This window comes from Phyllobates terribilis, unplaced genomic scaffold (genome assembly GCF_046119375.1).
Source record: "Phyllobates terribilis strain yellow unplaced genomic scaffold, ASM4611937v1 Scaffold_2__4_contigs__length_985480577, whole genome shotgun sequence".
NCBI classification, from domain to species: Eukaryota; Metazoa; Chordata; class Amphibia; order Anura; family Dendrobatidae; genus Phyllobates; species Phyllobates terribilis.
The window spans coordinates 356,173,983-356,190,690 of NW_027362762.1; the positions used below are offsets into that span (position 1 = coordinate 356,173,983).

The 16,708-nt window shown below is 43.4% G+C and overlaps 1 protein-coding gene across 2 annotated transcripts in view; it reads right to left on the reverse strand.

Moving 5' to 3' along the window:
• GPM6B (glycoprotein M6B) overlaps positions 1–16,708 on the reverse strand; it is a 154,023-nt gene that overhangs the window by 37,651 nt on the left and 99,664 nt on the right. The gene's annotated exons all lie outside the window — the stretch shown is intronic.

Below are 16,708 nucleotides of genomic sequence, written 5' to 3' on the forward strand. Positions count from 1 at the left end.
ATTCCTTATTTATAAGTCGTTATCTCACAGGTCTATTATATGAACACATCCTCCAGGGACCATTTTCTCACTTTGCTTGTTGATTCACCCTATATGCCCTTTACACATCACTGACCATAGAGAAGTAAGGTTTCTACTTATCATATATTATGTTCTACATTGTCAATGCTTGCAATCTTATCAACAGCGCTCATTGCAGGCATGTATTAAATAAGAGGAACATTAGAAGCCTCAGACAAAACAACAGGTCAGAAACTATTACAAGAAGAAAAAAAACAAACATATCACCCACCTTGCCCTTGGCTTTTTACCTATTTTGTTACATTATAACCTGTGTGTAAGGCTGTGTGCCCACTATGCGTTTTTTTAAGCGTTTCCGCAGCGGCAATTCCGCCACAGAAACGCTTAAAAAACACTTGGTAGAAGGTCTGCAATGTTCCCCAATGATAATCCGCATGTGCTGTGCACATGCTGCGGAAATTTCCGCTGCGGATTATCATTGTGGAAAAATCCACAGCACTACCAATTATTTTGCATAAGCGCGGCGTTTTTATAGCCATTCACTTGCATTGAATCGCTTAATATCCGCATAACTACATGTAGTAAGCCATAATCATCAACATTAACAGAAATAAACACTTGAAATAGATCACTCTGTTTGTAATGACTCTATATAATATAGGAGTTTCACTTTTTGTATGGAAGAACTGAAATAAATTAACTTTCTGATGATATTCTAATTTAGTGAGATTCACCTGTATCTGTTCATACGACCACAATAAGCCACACACTTCATAGAAGTGGCCTTTATGGGAGGGTGGGCAGAAAAAAGCCTTTACTTACACACAAAAATTGTAAGGCTCGTTTTGAGTTGTCAAAAGACATGTGGGAGACTCGCCAAATTTATCGAGGAAGGTGCTGTAGTCAGATGAGCCCAAAATTAAACTTTCTGGCCACCAAGGTGAACGCTATATCTGGCGCCAAACCAACACAGCTCATCACCCCAAAAACACCATCCCCATAGTAAAACATGGTGGTGCCAGCATGATGCTGTGGGGATGTTTTTCGGCGACAGGCAAAATGGTCCTAGTCGAGGGGAAGATGGTGTGGAATATAGAGATATTCTCGAGCAAAACCTGTTTTAGTCTGTCAGTGATTTGAGCCTCGGACAGAGGTTCACCTTCCAACAAGACAAAGACCCAAAGCATACTGCTAAAGCAACACTCGAATGGTTTAAAGGGGAAAGGTGTAAATGTTTTGGAGTGGCCTAGTCAAAGCCCAGACCTTAAGCCGATTGAGAATCTGTGGTCAGACTTGAAGATTGCTGCTCACTGGAGGAAAACATCTAACTTGAAAGAGATGGAGCAGTTTTGCCTTGAGGAATTGGCAAAAATCCTAGTGGCAAGATGTGGAGAGCTCATAGACACGTATGCAAAGTGACTTACAGCTGTAATTGCCACAAAAGGAGGCTCTACAAAGCCCTGACTTTAGGGGGGTGAATAGTTATGCACACTGAAGTTTTCAGTTATTTTGTCCTATTTGTTGTGAAAATAAAATGTTCAGAGTTGCAGGCATATTCTTTACATGAAATAATGCAAACCCTCCAAAAAAAACCTGTGAAATTCCAGGTTGTGAGTTAGCAAAACACGAAAAATGCCAAAGGGGGTGAATACTTTTGCAAGTACTTCCATACAGTGAAGGAAATAATTATTTGATCCCTTGCTGTTTTTGTAAGTTTGCCCACTGACAAAGACATGAACAGTCTATAATTTTAAGGGTAGGTTAATTTTAACATTGAGAGATAGAATATCCAAAATAAAATCAAGAAAAATCACATTGTATAAATTAGATAAATTTATTTGAATTTTGCAAAGAGAAATACCGTATTTTTCGGACTATAAGATGCACCGGACCATAAGACGCACCTAGGTTTTAGAGGAGGAAAATAAAAAATAAAAATGTAAGCAAAAAATGTGGTCATGAGGCCCTGTTAAGGGGGAGGGGGTCTGCAGCGGACACTGTTTTAGGGGTAATGTCCCCCAATTCTGTTAATATCCCCCATCCTGGTATATGTGGCCCTCATCCCCATCCTAATATGCATGGCACCCCAATCTCCCATCCTGGTTTGTATAGCACTCTTCATTCCTGTATGTATGGTCCCCTTCGTCCCTGTATGTATGGCTTCCCCCATGCCTCATCCCTGTATGCATGGCCCCCCTCATCCAGGTATGTTTGGCACCCCCTGATCCCCGTCACACTGCACAGAAAAAAAAAAATAAACAATCATACTCACCTTCTCTCTCCTCCAGCACTGTGTTCCACTCTGTGTCGGAATAGTCACTGCTCCCCACGCCAGGACTGTGACCATTCATTCTCCCTAACAGGGCTCATGCTGTAGCTGCAGTGCGGCTCCTGTTGCGCTCAGCGGTCAGCGTGCCCGCTATTAAAGGCCATGAATATTCACCACACCCATGGGAGTGCCATACATACCGGGATGAGGGATGAGGGGGCCAAACATACAGGGATGAAGGGTGCCATGCATACATGCATACCAGGAGCCGCGCTGGGGACACAGTGTGCCACTGATCCCCACGCCCATGGTGAATATTCATTTTCTTTAGTAGCGAGCACAATGCAGGCAGCAGCTAGTGGCTGCTGCCTCCTGTGCACCACTACTCCGCCGCTGTCACTTCCCCCACCACCCACAGCCACAGTATTTATGTGCATCTATAAGACGCACTCCCCACTTTCCTCCAAAATTTTGGAGGAAAAAAAGTGCGTCTTATAGTCCGAAAAATACGGTAAGTATTTGATTCCTCTGGCAAACACCACTTAATACTTGGTGGCAAAACCCTTGTTGGCAAACACCGCAGTCAGACGTTTTTTGTAGTTGATGATGAGGGTTGCACACATGTCAGAAGGAATTTTGGTCCACTCCTCTTTGCAGATCATCTCTAAATCATGTCGCCTGGCAACTCGGAGCTTCAACTCCCTCTATAGGTTTTCAATGGAATTAAGGTCTGGAGACTGGCTAGGCCACTCCATGACCTTAATGTGCTTCTTTTTGAGCCATTCCTTTGTTGCCTTGGTAGTATATTTTGGGTACATGACCCATTTTTAATGTCCTGGTGGAGGGAAGGAGGTTGTCACTCAGGATTTTACGGTGCATGGCTCCATCCATTCTCCCATTGATGCGGTGAAGTAGTCCTTTGCCCTTAGGAGAGAAATACCTCCAAAACATAATGCTTCCACCTCCATGCTTGACAGTGGGGATGGTGTTCTTTGGGTACTAGGCAGCATTTCTCTTCCTCTAAACACAGCGAGTTGAGTTAATGCCAAAGAGCTCAATTTTTGTCTCATCTGACCACAGCACCGTCTCCCAACAACTCACAGAATCATCCAGGTGTTCATTGGCAAACTTCAGACGGGCCTGCACATGTGCCCTCTTGAGCAAGAGGACCTTGCTGGCACTGCAGGATTTTAAACCTTTAAGGTGTAATGTGCTACCAATGGTTTTCTTGGTGATTGTGGTCCCAGGTGCCTTGAGATCATTAACAAGTCCCCCCCCCCCCCCGTGTAGTTTTAGGTTGATCTCTCACCTTCCTCATGATCAAGGATACTCCACGAGGTGAGATTTTGCATGGTGCCCCAGATTGATGTCGATTGACAGTCATTTTGTATTTCTTCCAATTTCTTACTATTGCACCAACAGTTGTCTCCTTCTCACCCAGCGTCCAAGTACGTCCCATGCGCAGCTTCCAGGCTGATGAGTGCAAATTTGCCTCCAGTATTTGCTGGTAAGGTGCTGCTTTCATCTTTCCTTCAACTTTTACCAAGTTTCCTGTGCCTTTGTAGCTCACACATCCCCAAAACATCCGCGATCCACCTCTGTGCTTTACTGTAGGAATGGTGTTCCTTTCATCATCGGCCTTGTTGACCTCTCACCAAATGTAATGTTTATGGTTGTGGCTAAAAAGTTCAATTTTGGTCTCATCACTCCAAATTACCTTGTTCCAGAAGTTTTGAGGCTTGTCTCTGTGCTATTTGGCGTATTGTAGGCGAGATACTTTGTGGCATTTGACCATGCAGCCCATTTTTCTTCATGTGCCTCCTTATTGTGCATCTTGAAGCAGCCACACCGCTAGTTTTCAGAGAGTCCTGAATTAAAGTGAAGTGAGCTGTCAGCAGTGGATCTTGATGATTTATGTGCCCAAGTGCATTCAGCATGGCAGAATATTTCTCCGTGCTGTACAGATCCAATAGAAAAAGCTCCTCCAGTAGAAAATCCAGATTAAAAATGAATGACAAATTCCATTTCATCCAGCAATATAATATAAAATTTCCAAACTTTACTGGAATATATTGCTGGATGAAATTGAAGATGTCATTAATTTTTTAATTGCACTGAAATAAAGTTCTATTTTTTTACCTGGATTTTAAGTTGGAGGAGTTTTTTTTATATTGGAACTTTGCAATTGAAAGAGGAAACCTTCAGCACAAAAGTTATTGGTTATTGGTCAAGTTCTGTAACACAAACATTATTTGTTATAGTAAAACTGAAAGCAATGACCTTTTTTTCTAAGGCTTTCAGCTGTCAAAAAAGTTAGGAGGTTATCCACTTCAATATGAATAATGAAGACCATGATCGTTCAGATCAGCTGTTACTTTATAACCAGCGTACAGAGTGGAACACCCCCGTTCCATCACACGGTTTAGTGGCCGCTCCCAAGTACTGCAGATCAGCTCCTATTCCAATGGATAGGAGGGAGGGATTCAGAGCGCAAAAAATCTGCACAGCAGACGCACATTCCAAGGCATGCATTTTAATGAATCTAGCCAAAACAATAATGAAAAAAAAATGGGTAAGATATGCATTAACACATTTCATATGGGTTGCCTGGTTCTGGTCCTCATCTGTCTTTAGTTAGTTGACATACACTGTAGGTGAGTGACACTGTCCTCCACTGCAGGGTTCAGGCCAAGAAGCCTCATTAAGTAGCATATAAAAGGGATATCACCAAAATCAGAACAAGAAACCCCCACCACACACACACACAATACAATACAGCTCAGTAGCTTGATATTAAAATTGCACAGCACAAAAAAATATCATTTGGGGATTCAATTTCTTCTATTCTGCACATATGGCAAGTGTGATTAAGCAGATTGCAGTAGACTACATTGCAGTGATTGAAAAACAATGGCCTGCTACCTGGATTAGAAAATGACAGGAGAAATATATACTATAAATCTGCCTTGAGCCACAAAACCTGAAAACACCTGTATGTTAGATAGGTAGCCAGGGCGAGACAAAACAAGTAAAACAAATGCATATTTTAGCTCATCAAGCAAGGAGCCCATTAACATCCTGAAGCGATTAAACAGATGGCACAATGAGCCACAGAGTTTCTGTGGGTGTACTGCAGAGTGCTTGAAAAAGATCTGGAGCTGCTAAGAACTCAGCACCAAATAGCTGAGGGAAAGAGACGAGAAGCAAAATATATAGAAAGGGTGGCATGGAATACACTTCTAGAAGTGCAGAAGTCATCAATAGATTCTTATATAGGCGTCAGATAATTATCAATATTGAAGGGCATGCTGTCTTGTTGCCCAGTGGAGACTTGTCAATGAACATCGTGATGCCAAAGGCGTTGTGTCGTAGCACCTGTGAATGTAATCCATATAGGCAGAGATCTGCTGTGATGGAGAAGAGGTCTAGCCGCAGCCAGCCCTGAAGAACAAGCCGGAGGGCTTAGGAGGAGACAAAGTACCTGATGCCAGAAAAGTGGAGCATAATGGTAATGAGAGCGCGCAAAAGAAAGAAAAGAGTTAGGCCCTATTCACACATTTATGTTTTATGTACATGTTCTGTCAAGACTGGAGTTTGGAAAACACCGGCTTAGAATAACCATTTTTGTCCAGTGTGCTGTCCATGTGGAGAGCGGATAACACAAAGGCCCAATGCTAGTCTATGTGCTAGTTCACATGGGCAAAATTTGTCATAGACCTCAGGTGCCTGTGGGAAAAAAAAACGTAGCATGCGCTAGTCTGGTTCAACTTATGGACCAGATAAGTGCATGTACATATCAGGCTATATGGGAGGGTTCTCAGAACCAGTCACACCTTCAATTTGTGGACTTGCGGGTTTGATGAATTCAGCCGACAGTGTGAATGTAGCCTAATGGATAGGAGAGCTTTTTTTTTTCCTTTATATATGTAAAATGGATGCCACACTGATAATGAAAATGGACACGGACCAAAAGACTGCAGAAAATTGGCTACGATAGAACAATGATCAAAATCGCTTAGATTTTCTGATGTGTAAATGAGGCCTTAAAGGAACTCTGTCAGCACAGAATGACTGCTCAAACCAAGCACAGGTGCACGGTGCTTCATGCCGATCATCACCTGCTTGCTTTCCATCTATCTCCGCCCTTCTCCGGCTCTATGAAGTGAGGGCTGTCAGTCAAATAAGGAGGGTGGAGATTGAGGGAAAACAAGCAGGTGGGAAGGTGTATATAAATGATGGGCTCCGCCATGAAGCACCGAGCGCCTGTTCTTTGGTTTGAACAGTCATTCTGTGCTGACAGAGTCCCTTTAAGAGATGTAACCTTGTTTATCGACATAGGACTCAAACTGTGTTTTTAGGGAGTGCTCTCTAATTAAAAAAAAAAAAGTAGTATTGACAATATACGCACAGCTTTGAATACTCATGAGCACCAGGACTTTTTCATACAAGGGGGTGGATCAATGCCTAGGAGTGATAGGCTGGGGTATGGCGTAGCCGCCTTGAGACCCATAGATGCACATAAGGTTTAGGCAATAGCCTTCAGTATTTGTGGTGTGACTCGAATCCTTAGTGCATTTGTGGAATGATGTACAGTTGAGGTGCCAGCAAGAGACTAAACTGCGCCACTGTTTATTTAATCAAGTACAAGGTCTCACCAAATGTGAGGGACAGTGGGTATTAGGCATTGTGTGCCACACTGTAGGAAAACAAAGTTCTTCACTTCTGCAGCAACTGTCTGCAAACCGCCAACACCTCCATTTTGCAAAGTGCTGAATAATTTTGAGAATTGTAGAATAACAAGCTGTAAATGGTAAACTTTTATAGTACACATTACAGAACTATTTCAACTGGATATCATCGTATGTTCATAGCACAGAAAAAAAATTATATAGAAATATGTAACCTTTGTAGCTCTTTGCAAAGTCTTTCTGAATTATCCACATACAATCTTAAAGCAAACAGGATGTGTGAAATCAAGGAGTCAGCGGGATTTAATGGAAAATGTACGCTAGTGTGAGAAGATCTGCATTCAGAAACAACCACTTTTCACCCAGACAGTCTACAAGCAAGCTTATCTTCCAAGAGACAAAGATTTACAAAAACATAAGGACTAGAAATGGATATGCTCTAGTTATAAAATGCACAGAGCGAAAACAGCATTGGTAGGCCCTAGGCTGTGTGCACACGTTACGTTTTTGCTTATTTTTTTTCAGTGCAGATTTAGGCTATGTGCCCACCATGCAGAAATGCTCCGGATTTTTCCTGAGTGTTTTTGCATTTCCCTGGCAGAAAAAACGCATGCGGGTTGTACATGCGAGTTGTACATGCGTTTTTCCTGCCAGGGACATGCGGATGTGAAGCGTTCTTCACATGCATTTCCGCATGCGGGTTGTCAAGCGCTCTCCAAGCGATTTTAGCATCACTTGGAAAGTGCTTGACAACTTGGTCACACTATAAATCCATGCAACTGGCATGGATTTATATAGTGTGACCCGAGAGAATGGTTAAAAATAAATATTTTACTTACCTTCTGATGGCCCCCGGTGTCCTTACCCGATCCGTCCGGTGTCCCGCGGTAGTCTAAAAGGACCTTCCATGACGTCATTTAGTTATGTGACGGGTCACGCAACCGCCGACGTCAGCGGTGGCATGACCCGTCACATGACTAAATTACGTCATGGCAGGTCCTTTTAGTCCATTGCGAGCTGCCGGGATGCTAGGACGGATCAGATAAGGACACCGGGGGCCATCAGAAGGTAAATATAATGTATATTTTTTTATTTTATTCTTCTTTTTACAGATACTATGGTATCCAGGTCTGGAGGAGAGTCTCCTCTTCTCCAAACCCGGGTACCATCCGCACATTGAACCGCATGATATCCGCAAGTGCACATGTAGTGATGTGGATATCATGCGATTCAATGCAAGTCAATGGCGGCAAAAACGCCGCGATTCCGCAAAATAATTGGTAGTGCTGCGGATTTTTCCGCAATGATAATCCTCAGCGGAAATTTCCACAGCATGTGCACAGCACATGCGGATCATCATTGGGGAACATGGCAGGCCTTCTACCAAGCGTTTAAGCGTTTCTGCAGCGGAATTGCTACTGTGGAAACGCTTAAAAAATGCATAGTGGGCACACAGCCTTATCACAAAACCTGAAGGACTTCCCGACGCTAGCAAAGTGAATGAGAATCCTGAAGTGTCATGCACACGTTGCTTATCTGTGACTTGCAGATTGATTTAAATCTGCAGCATGTCAATTCTTTCAGCATCTGGAGGAGTCTTCACAAATAGAAGCAGTCAGAGATATGGGGCGGCATTTTATCATCTTGCATGCTCAGAGTGTACATCTACTTCTCCAAGCTGCAAGAGATAGTAGAAAGTCCAACAAACCTACCAATTGTCATCCCATTTGTTTGTCCAGCTTAAGACACCTACAGCTTCCACAATATAGTTGCTAAACTCAAAAACTTCTGAATGTAAAATTTGGCATATTCCTTGATAAATTCTCATATCGCTGCATACTTTGACAAGCTCTATAAGCCCATCTTGTAATGATTCCCACAGAGCTTGTCACACAACTATACAGAAGTACAGTTTAAAAGGTTTTGAACAAAGTTAATAAGTTCTCTCTTAACAATAGAATAGGGGATAACAATTGCTGTGGGTCAAACAGTTGGGATCTCCACTGATCTGCAGAGCCCATTCCAAACACTACTTAGCCATCTCCGCAGTCCCATAGAAAAGAATGGACCAGAGGTGCGCGTACTCAGCCTCCACTACATTATGAATGCACAGTCTGGTTCTCAGGTTCACTGGAGATCCTAGTGGTGTGACCTCCAGCAATCAAATAATCTCCTAACCTATAAGAGATGCTTATTAACTTGGCACAAGTCCTAAATGGCTGCAAAGAAAGAAACAAGCCTGAAAGAAGAAGATAACACAAGCACTCTTCTCCAGCCGCATCTGTTAGAGGATAGTTGGAGGAACCCTTTATTGTCTATTATCCTCTTTGGAACAATATATTTCAGTTATGGCAGGAGCTAGTGGTAACTAGAGATGAGCGAACATTTCAATATTCAGTTCGGTTTACGATCATCGAATTTGCAATATTCACCGATTAATTTATCGAACATATCAGAACCCCACTGGATTCAAAGGGAGGCAAAACCAAACGCCTTCAAACTGGCCCAAAAGCTGCCAAAACAGATCAAATTAGGGACAGACACCAGGAAAGTGGCATGAATTGACCCAGAGTACAAGTAGTATAATTATTATTCTAGCGCCATTTATTCCATGGCGCTTTACATGTGAAAAGGGTCACTGACTGATACAAGAGGAGAGAGGATCCTGCCCGCGAGGGCGCACCAACATTCTACAAAGTATGGGTAAGGATACTGTAGGTGAGGATACAGCTGATCGTGCAGCGGTATGGTGGAGTGAGGGTTGCTGCAGGTTGTACGCTTGTCGGAAGAATCATAGAATCATAGAATGGTAGAGTTGGAAGGGACCTCCTGGGTCATCTGGTCCAACCCCCTGCTCAAAGCAGGATTCACTAGATCATCTCAGACAGATGTCTGTCCAGCCTCTGTTTGAAGACGTCCATTGAAGGGGAACTCACCACCTCTCGTGGCAGCCTGTTCCACTCATTAATCACCCTGTCAAAAAGTTTTTTCTAATATCTAATCTGTGTCTCCTCCCATTTAGTTTCATCCCATTGCTTCTAGTCTTTCCTTGTGCAAATGAGAATAAAGATGATCCTTCTACAATGTGACAGCCCTTGACATATTTGTAGACAGCTATTAAGTCTCCTCTCAGTCTTCTTTTTTGCAAGCTAAACATTCCCAAATCCTGCAACCGTTCCTCATAGGACATGGTTTGCAGACCAGTCACCATTCTGGTCGCTCTTCTCTGAACTTGCTCCAGTTTGTCTATGTCTTTTTTAAAATGTGGTGCCCAAAACTGTACACAGTATTCCAGATGAGGTCTGACCAAAGAGGAGTAAAGACCGATAATAACTTCACGTGATCTAGACTGTATGCTTCTGTTAATACATCCCAGAATTGTATTTGCCTTTTTTGCTGCTGCATCACACTGTTGACTCATGTTCAGTCTATGATCTATTAGTATACCTAAGTCTTTTTCACATGTACTGTTGCTTAGCTCTATTCCTCCCATTCTGTATATGCTTTTTTCATTTTTATTGCCCAGATGTAGTACTTTGCATTTTTCCCTGTTAAAAACCATTCTGTTGGTTGCTGCCCACTGCTCCAGTTTATTTAGGTCTTTTTGAATCCTCTCTCTCTCTTCTCTAGTATTAGCTATCCCTCCTAGCTTTGTGTCATCAGCAAATTTAATCAGTTTACCCTCAATTCCTTCATCTAAATCATTGATAAAGATGTTGAACAATACAGGTCCCAGGACGGAGCCCTGTGGTACCCCACTTGAGACATTCATCCAGCTGGATGTGAAGCCATTTACAACCACCCTTTGAGTCCGATCACTAAGCCAGTTATGAATCCACCTAACAGTTGCCTGGTCCATTGCATACTTGGTCATTTTTTCAATAAGGATGATGTGAGATACTTTGTCAAATGCTTTGCTGAAGTCAAGATATACTATATCTACAGCATTTCCCTGATCCACCCAGTCAGTGATTCTGTCATAGAAGGAAATTAAGTTAGTCTGACATGACTTGTTAGTTACAAACCCATGCTGACTCTGGTTAATCACTTCATTCTTATCCATGTACTTACATACATGTTGTTTAATAATTTGTTCAAAGATCTTTCCTGGTATAGAAGTCAGACTCACCGGCCTATAGTTCCCTGGGTCCACCTTCTTCCCCTTTTTGAAGATAGGAACAACATTTGCTCTTCTCCAGTCTTCTGGGACTTCTCCTGTTCTCCAAGAATTTTCAAAGATTATGGAGAGTGGTTCTAAAATTTCTTCTACAATCTCCTTCAGTACTCTGGGGTGTAATTCATCTGGACCTGGAGACTTGAACTCATTTATGTTAGCTAAATATTCCCTCACAATCTTTCTGTTTACTGATAACTTGGATTCCTCTATTCCTTTAAAAGGACAGTGAAGATCAGTTGATGTTACATTTTCTTTCTGAGAGAAAACAGATGCAAAATAGGAATTAAAAAGTTCGGCCTTCTCAACATCCTCTCTTACCATTTCTCCATTTTCATCCTGTAAAAATCCTATAGCATCTTTGACTTTTCTTTTACTTTTGACATACCCCCAAAATCCTTTTTTATTGCTTTTGACATCTCTTGCAAGCCTTAATTCATTGTCAGCTTTAGCTAACCTGATACGTGCCCTACAGGATCTGCAGACTGCATTATAATCTTCTTTAGATATGCCTCCCTCTTTCCATTTAATAAACATTTCTTTCTTTCTTTTTAGCATGTGTTTAAGTTCTGTGTTCATCCATCCTGGTTTCCTTAAATGCTTCCCATTCTTCCTACTTTTCGGGATTGTTAACGATTGTGCTTTGAGAATCTCATTTTTAAAAATTACCCATCCTTCCTGGACATTTTTGTCCTTAAGGACATCCAGCCATTGGATCCCTCCTATTCTCTTTCTGAGTCTCTTAAAATCTGCCTTTCTAAAATCTAACCTTGAAGTTTGAGTCTTCACATGTCTTCGTCTTCTAGTTATCCAAAATTCTATAATAGCATGATCGCTGCCTCCTAGGGTCCCAGCCACCTTTACCTCCTCAACCATTTCCTCCCTGTTTATAAGAATTCGATCCAAAGTAGCAGATCCCCTTGTTTTCTCCCCTACCTTTTGGAAGATAAAGTTGTCAGCAAGAGAGGATAAGAATTTGCTTGACCTGTTAGTTTTACTTGAGAGAGATTCCCAACAAATGTCTGGATAGTTGAAATCTCCCATGACCACTACGTCATATTTTTTGGAGAACTTGGTCATTTGATACATAAAGAGTTCATCCATATCTTCAGCTTGCCCAGGTGGCCTGTAGTAAATGCCTACAATGGTGTCCTTTCCGTTGTTCTCTCCTTGTATTCTTACCCAAACAGTTTCCACAGAACTCCCAGTCTCTGAAGCTTCAATCTCTGTGCAGATATACGCTTTTCTAACATACAATACAACACCTCCTCCTCGTTTATCAAGTCTGTTTCTTGCAAATAAGTTGTATCCTTTTAGCCTTTTATTCCAATCATGTGTATCGTCCCACCAAGTTTCAGTGATTCCAATGACATCATATTCCTTTTCCTGCATTAGTAGTTCCAATTCTCCTTGTTTGTTGCCCATGCTTTGTGCATTTGTATAAAAACATTTTAGTTTGTGATTGGTTTCTCTTCCTCCCATATTTTTATTATTTAGATTTTTTTGTCTTTGTTCTTCTTTTCCACTTCCAGTAGCAGAGATCTCAATAGTATTTGTCAGCTGTATGGCTTTTTCTGGCCTTTTGCTTCCCTTCCCACATTGTTCTAGTTTAAAGCTCTTCTGATGAGTGTAGCAAGGCGACTTCCAAATACATGTTTTCCAGTCTTCGTAAGGTGCACCCCATCTCTAGCAAGTAGTCCATCGTATAGGTAATTCATTCCGTGATCCAGAAATCCAAATCCTTGTTGACGGCACCATCGACGTAGCCAGTTGTTCACCTGTAGAATCTTATTCCACCTCATTGTTCCATGGCCATCCACTGGGAGGATGGATGAGAAGACCACCTGCGCTCCCAATTCTTTCACTTTCTTGCCTAAGTCTTCAAAGTCACTGCAGATGGTTTCCAGGTCCTTTCTTGCGGTGTCATTTGTCCCCACATGTATTAGCAGGAATGGGTAGTGATCTGTAGGTCTGAAGAGTCTTGATATCCTGTCAGACACATCTTTAATTTTTGCTCCTGGAAGACAGCACATTTCTCTTGAGGTTATGTCTGGTCTGCAGATAGCGGCCTCTGTTCCTCTTAACAGGGAATCCCCCATGACCACCACTCTCCGTTTTTTCTTCACAACATTCTTCTTTCTCCATCCAGGAGGATTCTGAGGGCTTACAAGGTTATTCATTGTGGGCAAAGTCTTATCTTGCTGTATTTCTTCATGGTTCTCCTGCGTGAGAGCCTGGTACTGGTTCCTGAGCAGTATGGGTGCTGACTGCCTCTCGATCCTCCGGCTTCTCGGGGTCACATGCTTCCATTCCTCTGTTTCCTCAGGTGCAGTTCGAATTTCTTCTCTTTCTGAATCATGAAGAGATAATTCTGCTCTGTCTAAGAACTCTTCACCTTCCTTAATGATTTTCAAGGTAGTTAACCTCTCTTCTAGATTTCGCAACTTTTCCTCCAACAGGGACACAAGCTTGCATTTCTGGCACGTGAAGTCTGGCTTTTCCACTGGCAAGTCTGTGAACATGTAGCAGGATATGCAGCTCACCAAATGGCTCCTGGACTCTTCCATGTTCTTATTGTTAATGTTCTGAAAACAGTGAAAAAAGCTTAAAAAAAAAGCTTCAAAATGCGCGCGCCGGCAGGCGCGCGGTTTACCGATGTCCTCTTTTCAGCTCCAACAGCCAAAATCCAGTGTTCTTTGAGCTCGCGGAGACTCTTCACTTACCCCAAAATGCAGTGGGAATATGCAAATTATCTCCTCAGGACTCCTCCCCTGGTTTACCGATGTCCTCTTTTCAGCTCCAACAGCCAAAATCCAGTGTTCTTTGAGCTCGCGGAGACTCTTCACTTACCCCAAAATGCAGTGGGAATATGCAAATTATCTCCTCAGGACTCCTCCCCTGGTTTACCGATGTCCTCTTTTCAGCTCCAACAGCCAAAATCCAGTGTTCTTTGAGCTCGCGGAGACTCTTCACTTACCCCAAAATGCAGTGGGAATATGCAAATTATCTCCTCAGGACTCCTCCCCTGGTTTACCGATGTCCTCTTTTCAGCTCCAACAGCCAAAATCCAGTGTTCTTTGAGCTCGCGGAGACTCTTCACTTACCCCAAAATGCAGTGGGAATATGCAAATTATCTCCTCAGGACTCCTCCCCTGGTTTACCGATGTCCTCTTTTCAGCTCCAACAGCCAAAATCCAGTGTTCTTTGAGCTCGCGGAGACTCTTCACTTACCCCAAAATGCAGTGGGAATATGCAAATTATCTCCTCAGGACTCCTCCCCTGGTTTACCGATGTCCTCTTTTCAGCTCCAACAGCCAAAATCCAGTGTTCTTTGAGCTCGCGGAGACTCTTCACTTACCCCAAAATGCAGTGGGAATATGCAAATTATCTCCTCAGGACTCCTCCCCTGGTTTACCGATGTCCTCTTTTCAGCTCCAACAGCCAAAATCCAGTGTTCTTTGAGCTCGCGGAGACTCTTCACTTACCCCAAAATGCAGTGGGAATATGCAAATTATCTCCTCAGGACTCCTCCCCTGGTTTACCGATGTCCTCTTTTCAGCTCCAACAGCCAAAATCCAGTGTTCTTTGAGCTCGCGGAGACTCTTCACTTACCCCAAAATGCAGTGGGAATATGCAAATTATCTCCTCAGGACTCCTCCCCTGGTTTACCGATGTCCTCTTTTCAGCTCCAACAGCCAAAATCCAGTGTTCTTTGAGCTCGCGGAGACTCTTCACTTACCCCAAAATGCAGTGGGAATATGCAAATTATCTCCTCAGGACTCCTCCCCTGGTTTACCGATGTCCTCTTTTCAGCTCCAACAGCCAAAATCCAGTGTTCTTTGAGCTCGCGGAGACTCTTCACTTACCCCAAAATGCAGTGGGAATATGCAAATTATCTCCTCAGGACTCCTCCCCTGGTTTACCGATGTCCTCTTTTCAGCTCCAACAGCCAAAATCCAGTGTTCTTTGAGCTCGCGGAGACTCTTCACTTACCCCAAAATGCAGTGGGAATATGCAAATTATCTCCTCAGGACTCCTCCCCTGGTGGGTCTTCAGTGGGTCTTCAGCTTCCTTCTGAAGGTTTCCACGGTAGGCGAGAGTTTGATGTGTTGGGGTAGAGAGTGCCACAGTAGGGGAGATGAACGGGACAAATCTTGTATGCGATTGTGGTAAGAAGAGATAAAAGGGAAGTAGAGAAGGAGATCTTGTAAGGATGGGAGGTTGCGCGCAGGTAAGTACAGGGAGACTAGATCACAGATGTATGGAGGAGACAGGTTTTGGATGGCTTTGTAGGCCAAAGTTAGGTTTTTCAACTGAAGTCTCTAGGCAAAGGCAAGCCAGCGCAGGGATTGACAGATGGGAGAAGCCAGGGAATACCAGGGATTAGTCAGCCAGCACAGTTTAGGATAGATTGGAGGGGTGCGAGAGTGGTAGAAGGGAGGCCACAGAGCAAGAGGTTGCAGTAGTCGAGGTGGGAGATGATGATGGCATGCACTGGTGTTTTTCTAGATTCATGGTTAAGGAATGTGCGAATCCCGGAGATATTTTGGAGTTGAAGTCGGTAGCAAGTGGAAAAATCTTGGATCTGACATTTGAAGGACAGATCAGACAAGCTTGCGGGACTAGGGAGAGTGGGCAGCCATTCACTTTGATGGATAGGTCAGTTGGGAGGATGAATGAGATGGTGGAAACATGATGAATTCGGTTTTATCCATGTTAAGTTTTAGAAATCTAGCAGAGAAGATTAAATAGACACACATTTTGGGATTCTGGTTAGTAACGAGGTGATATCAGGTCCAGAGAGGTAGATCTGTGTGTCATAAGCATAGAGGTGATACTGAAAGCCATGAGACACTATGAGCTGTCCCTGGCCGAACGTGCAGATGGAGAAGAGCAGGGGTCCTAGAACTGAACCTTGGGGGACACCAACACATAGGGGGCGAGATGAGGAGGTGGTGTGTGAGTCTGAGACACTGAATGTTTTGTCTGTTAGGTTCGAGGAGATCCAACAAAGGGCCAAGTCTGTAATGCCAAAAGATCAGAAAATCTGTAGTAAGAGGAAATGGTCCACTGTATTGAAGGCAGGTGCCAGGAGGAGGAGGAGGAAAAACTGGCGTCACTTGGATTTGGCGGTTAGTAGGTCGTTGGTGACTTTAGTCACGGTAGTTTCAGTGGAATGGTGCAGTCAGAAGCCAGATTGTAAGTGGTCAAAGAGGGAGCAGGAGCAGAGGTGGGAGGACAGTTTCAAATGGACGTGTTGTTCCAGTAGTTTGGAGGCATAGGGGTGAAGTGAGATGGGGCGATAGCTAGACACAGAGGATAGGTCTGTGTGACGCACTAGCCCTCCCTGGGAAATGGGGTTACTCTGAGCCGGGTCGGTGTAGGGGTAGCGGGGGAAGCAGTCGTGGCCTGGATCCGTTCCGTGCCCAGGGCTGTCACATAAAAAATAATGGGCTTTCAAGTAAGAATGGTATTTCGACTATGCCACCTGTGGTTTCCGGTGATGGGCACCAGCGCTGCCTCAGTCCACTGAGGCCGGTGTTACGGGCAGCTAAG